This window comes from Jaculus jaculus, chromosome 7 (genome assembly GCF_020740685.1).
Source record: "Jaculus jaculus isolate mJacJac1 chromosome 7, mJacJac1.mat.Y.cur, whole genome shotgun sequence".
In the NCBI taxonomy this organism is placed as follows: Eukaryota; Metazoa; Chordata; class Mammalia; order Rodentia; family Dipodidae; genus Jaculus; species Jaculus jaculus.
In genome coordinates, this window is record NC_059108.1 from 10048546 (window position 1) to 10054974 (window position 6429).

General features: G+C 47.6%; 1 pseudogene; it reads left to right on the forward strand.

Annotated features, from left to right (window-relative positions):
- Nucleotides 1-4407: 4407 nt before the first annotated feature.
- On the forward strand, nucleotides 4408-5172 carry LOC101609666 (annotated as a pseudogene).
- The last annotated feature ends 1257 nt before the right edge of the window (nucleotides 5173-6429 follow it).

Consider the following 6429-nt stretch of genomic DNA (forward strand, 5'->3'; position numbering starts at 1 on the left):
CCTAGCCTGTCTTTGGCATGTAATTTATTCCTCTACATGATGGGGTCTCAGGTAACCCCCACAAACCTCACTGTACCCCACTTCTCCTCTGAAGATTTGGAGATCTAACCTTAGCACACCAATTCATGGTAATGCCTCAATGCCCCCTCCCTCTCCTTCAGAGGGATCTCTTATCAAAACTCAAGAGCCTCCCTTTATATATTTCCTCTAAAATCAACCAGTGTTTTTCTTCTACATATGGACACAAACCCATCACAGGTCTGTTTTCAAACCAATGCCTCCATACTGCCCTCCACTGTTCTTGTAATTTGGGACACATCCAATCTTGCCATTGCCTTCCATCACCCTCCCAGCTTCCCAGCGTCCAGGCACCCTTCTGCCAACATTTTCCGCGGCCAATCTCTCCTGCCTCCTCTCAAGCTCCAGGACCTAAAACTCATTATGCAATGTCTCCTGTCAGCATCCCTGCTCACTCCCCTTCATTCGCCCCATAATATCCCCATTCTGGTGTGGGGAAAAAAAAAAACAATGGGTCCTATTGCTTAGTCCAGGACCTTTGAAAATTGTCCAGTCTGACTTTCTCCAATATCACCAGGGACAGCACCTGCCTCTCAGGAACCCCATCCCAGCCCTTGGAGAGCCTGAATATGGCTTCTCGACCAACTGCTCCCACATACTTGTCAGTTCAACGGCCCCCACTAGTACCTATTTTTCCTACCCTGATGGGGTCCACACTTACTACCCTGGAGGCTGGTGTAAAGTGAGATTCCTGGGGATGAAGTCAAACAATATTTCCAGACCTCGACCTGAAGTAAGTGATCCCCAGGATTACACCTTGTGCTCCTGGGCATGGCTGTGACCGAAGGCAGAGAGACTGGAACAGCGACCGTTAGGGTACAACAGGCACCACACAGCCAATTAACATACCAAGTTAAAGAAAGCATTCTCCCGAATACAGCAGAGTGCTGTAACCCCCCAAAGTCAGCTCAATTCCTTAGTTGAGATGGTCCTCCAAAACAGAAGGGCACTAGACCTCATAACTTCTGAAAAGGGAAGAACCTGTGCCTTTCTAGGAGAAGAATGCAGTTTCTATGTGAATCAGTCTGGTGTGGCCAGAGAAGATGCCAAATCTGGCTCCTCTGGTTCTAATAAGCAAACCCATTGAAAAGACTCCTGGGTCTCTTGGATACCCTGGCTCACTCCCTTCCTGGGCCCCCTGACTATGATACTCACCCTCTCTTTTGGTCCCTGTCTGTTTAGGTGCCTCAGCGAATTTCTTTAGGAAAGACTCTAGGCCTTCACCTTGCAATGAGTCACCGAATTCTTCATGCATAAAGGACATCAGCCCTTGGAGAACATTGGCATCAATCCTTCATTGGGCTATACATGACCGCTCCCCTAAATACTGTTGTCCCCCCTTCAGCAGGAAGTAGCTCCATCTTCTGTGTCCCCATGCCCCTTCCCAATCTCATTTTGTTTTCCAGAGTCTGGATATGAAGGATTGATGGGCTTTCTTTAGCTCAGAATGTTCTGAGGAACTAAAACAACTCGAGACGTTCCGCCTTGCTGAAAACCACTGAAGCAGCTTCCCTGGCTCATTGTGAAAAATCCAACAAACCAGACGTTGCTGTTATTCAGTCACTTATCTACCCCCACCAGACTACACCTGATTACTGTCTATTTCCTCAAGTAGCACCCTTATAAGCTGATCCCCTTCCCCTGCTGAGTGCTACAGCCTCCATCCTGTGGAAGGGCCACAGCGACTTGCTGTGCTTCAATAAACCATCTCTGTTGAGATCAAGCCTGGTTTGCTTTTCTCTTTCACTTTCCCTGCATGTGCTCCTGCAGGTAGCCCCTCACCCATACTCCTGCAAATAACCCCAATAAACTCATCAATTTGTCAAGTGGAACTTTGGAGGAATTTGGTTACACTTTTTTTAATGAGAAAGAGAGAGAGAGAGAGAGAGAGAGAGAACTGGTGCACCAAGGCCTCCAGCCACTGCAGTTGAATTCCAAATGCATGTGCCACCTTGTGCACATGTGCCACCTTGTGCATCTGGATTACATGGGATCTGGGTCACTGAGCATGGGTCCTTACGCTTTGCAGGGAAACACCTTAACTGCTAAGCCATCTCTCCAGCCTGAATTTGCTTACTTTGATTTGTCACTGGTCCCATATCTGGGGTGAGTAGATGCATGTTCATGTCTCCCCAGGAAAAGTCACACAGCACAAGACTATACACTTTTTTTTTTTTTTTAATTTGAGAGCAACAGACACAGAGAGAAAGACAGATAGAGGGAGAGAGAGAGAATGGGCGCGCCAGGGCCTCCAGTCTCTGCAAACGAACTCCAGACGTGTGCGCCCCCTTGTGCATCTGGCTAACGTGGGACCTGGGGAACCGAGCCTCGAACCGGGGTCCTTAGGCTTCACAGGCAAGCGCTTAACTGCTAAGCCATCTCTCCAGCCCAAGACTATACACTTTTAAAAATATTTTTATTTATTATTTACTTGCAAGCAGAGGAAGAGAGAAGACAGACAGAGAGAATGGGCACACCAGGGATTCCAGCCACTGCAAATGAACTCCAGACACATGCACCACTTTGTGTATCTGGTTCATGTGGGTATTGGGGAATCAAACTCAGATTTCTAGGCTTTGCAGACAAGTGTCTGAACTGCTAAGCTGTCTGTCCAGTTCAACTATAAACTTCTGTTCACAGTAGAAATATGTCTTAACATCCTTGTGACTGATAGTCTGACCTTATGGGCCATTAATCCCAACAAATACACCTCAGGAACCATCCTATGGTTTCATTTACCAAAAGAGATTATTTTGAAAGTACTTTTCTTTATTTATTTGTGAGCAGAGAGACAGAGACAGATTGAAAGAATGGGTTCTCCAGGATTCCAGCTTCTGCAAATGAACTCCAGATATATGTGTCACTTTGTGCATCTGGCTTTACGTAGGTACTAGGGAATTGAACCCAGGTCATTAGGCTTTGTAAGCAAGCTCTTTAATTGCTAAGCCATCTCTCCAGCCTACCTAAAGAGATTTTTTAAGAGATGTCAGTAGATCAGTAGATCTCTAAGGAGTCAAGTGGTTCCATACAGGCCCTGTCCCTCAGTGAACTTGTTTTGTTTCTGTGGTAGGATCTTGCTTTAACCCAGGCTGAGCTGGAATTCACTATGTAGTCTCAGGATGGCTTCAAATTCCTGCCTCAGCCTTCTGAGGGCTGGAATTAAAAGTACATGACACCACACCCAGCTCAGTGAGAAATTTCTTAATTGGTGCTACCTTTCCCCCAACCCAGACACAAAACAGTCCTGGCCCCAGCCCACTCTGTGTCCTCCAATGGAGCTGGTATTGCTGTGTTCTTATCAGGACAGGTTCGATTCCCTAGGGCCTATGTAAGCCAGATACACAAGGTGGCACATGTGTCTGGAGTTCATTTGCAGTGGCTGGCTGAGCTGGGACACCCATTCTCTCTCTCTCTCTCTGTCTTTCTCTATCTGCCACTTTCTATCTTTCTTTCTCTCACTCCCTCTCTCTGCCTCTCTCTCTCAAATATATATATATATTTTAAGAAATACACCTTACTGTCAAGGACAGATACCACCTTAGGGTGAAAGGATAGAAAAAGATATTACAAACAAATGGAACTAGAAAACAAGCAGGAGTAGCTGTACTAATATTGGACAAAATAAACTTTAAACCAAAAGTCATTGGAAGAGATAAAGAAAGGCACTCCATATTGATGAAGGGGAAAATTTGCCAGGAGTATATTATAATGCTAAATATATATGCATCAAGCACAGGTGCACCAAATTTCATTAGAAGTTTACTAGACCAGGTTGAAGAGATGGCTCAATGGCTAAGGTACTTGTCTGTGAAGCCTAAGAATCCATGTTCCACTCTATAGATCCCATGTAAGCCAGGTTCAATTCCCCACAAAAGCCAGATGCACAAGGTGGCACATGCATCTGGAGTTTGTTTGCAGAGGCTGAAGGCCCTGAGGCACCCATTCTGTATCAAATTTTTAAAAATGAATAAAATAGCCAGGTGTGGTGGCTCACACCTTTGATCCCAGCACTTGGGAGGCAGAGGTAGGAGGATTGCCTTGAGTTTGTGGCCATCCTGAAACTACATAGTGAATTCCAGGTCAGCTTGGGCTCAAAAAAAACCAAAAAATTAAAAGATAAAGTTGGGTTTTAAAAATCTAGTACTTTAGGATGGGTGGGTGTTTTTGGTTTTTCGAGGTAGGGTCTCACTGTAGCCCAGGCTGTGTACTCTCAGGCTGGCCTCTAACTTGTGGTGATCCACCTATCTCAGCCTCCCAAGTGCTGGGGATTAAAGGCATGTGCCACCACACCTGGCTAAAATCTAGTATTTTAGGGCTGTAGAGTTGACCTTCAACCTAGATATTGCGATTATCAGGATTAACCCCCAACCAATGGCTGCTTATAAAAGGCATCGCTAGACTGAGCCTGGAGATCATGTTTGGAAGTGTCTGCCCATGTCGGGGCTCAGTGAGGCACGGCTGAACCGCATGGATGACCACACCCTATCTGGTATAGGATTTACCAATATGGTGGAAAGGACAACACGAGGCAGCAAAGACCTTTCCAGTAATGAGTTTTGTGAAGGAAGTGTTCTCCTACAGAAGGAACAGAAATATCAGCCGCGAACAGCAGTGTTTAGCGGAAAGTGTATTTATGAAATTTTTAGCAAAGAAGTTTTTGGAGTAAAAGTTGAACTGGAACTTGAGCTTCAATCCCATAAGATCCCGGACACAGAAGCTCCGCTACATCATGCCGCTGTCCAGAGCAGGCTGTGCTCAGTGTCCCCAAGCCCAGGACGAAGTCTGTCACTACACAAAGAGACCAGCTGAATGGCACTGAACGGAACACAGACGTTCGGGGAGTGCACTATGCATGTGGCCTGCAGCTTGCCCAAGAAGATGGCTGCCGGGGAAGAGGAGTACAATCCGGGTTACCAGGCAGCACGAAGCCATGAGCGGGATCAGAACCCGCACAGCAGGCTGCCAGCCCGACGCTGCGCAGTTGAGGGGCGGACCAGCTGTGAGCGACGTTCCGGGTGGGCACGGGATGGTCCGGTCATCTGCAGACTGGCCTTTCGTGCTGTGGCGCTCCGGAGCAGGGAGAAGACATGCTAAGGAGGGTGCTTCTCGGCTCTGCCTCAGCGCTGCCGTTTAGTGCAGTTACCACGACGGGGACCTCGGCTTGCTGACTGCAGTGTTACCAGCGCCTTACGCTAGAGGTGTCACAGAGCACCGAACAGTTGGGTGGTAAAAGCAACCGTATGATCCCAAGGAGTTTGGGAAGAAAAAAGTAGAGGCTTTGTATTTGAATAACCATCATCGTAGATTTTATACACTGTATTTCATTTATGAAGGAACCAATTTTCTTTTCTTCTCTCTTTTTTTTTTTTTTTAAAGGGAGGGTCTCATTCCAGCCCAGGCTGACCTGGAATTCACTATTGTTGCAGTCATGTTTGCATTGCTGGCAGAAAACACCCAACCAAGAGCAGCTGGGGGGGGGGAGGGGAGAGTTTATTTTGGTTTACAGGCTCGAGGGGAAGCTCCATGATGGCAGGGGAAAACAATGGCATGAGCAGAGGGTAGACGTCACCTCCTGGGCAGCATCAGATGGATAAAAGCAATAGGAGAGTGTACCAAACACTGGCAAGGGGAAACTGGCTATAACACCCATCAGCCCGCGCCCCCCCCAAAAAGCACATGGCCTCCAGGAGGCGTTCATTCCCAAATCTCCATCAGCTGGGGACCTAGCATTCAGAACACCTAAGTTTATGGGGGACACCTGGATCAAACCGCCACAACTATGTAGTCTCAGGGTGGCCATGAACTAACTCACGGCCATCCTCGTACCTCTCCCTGACAGGTGCTGGGATTAGAGGTGTGCACCGCCATGCCCAGCCTGCTACATGAAACCAGTTTTCTTTGGGAATTTGCTTTGACCAGTAATTTTAAAAATGTAACAGTCTGAATATTTATAGTTGATTCTTCGCTTTGCCTATCGACCCTAGATACGCCGCGATCCCTTTACGGGCATGCTGATGATAATTGCCGCAGGCGCACTTGCGCGTCGCTGACGTCCTAGAGGAAGTCAGCCTAGCAGGCCCTCATTGGAGTGTGACCAGTTTCTTTTGGTGGCGGAGGGTCAACTCAAGTCGCCAGGGTTGAAGTCCCACTTGGACCTCTCCTCTCCCAGTGGTGAGTGTGTGTGTGAGAACTGCCTAATAGAAATACAGAGTGTGGCCTGGAAGGAACAAAGCTGATGAGGCCTCCAGCCCCGCTTTGGGCCTCACTGCTGTCTGTCAGTCCTCCTGGCGGCAGAAACTGTTCTGCTGAGCTGCCATGTTTGATGGCATGCAGTTGACCTTTTGTAGTTTA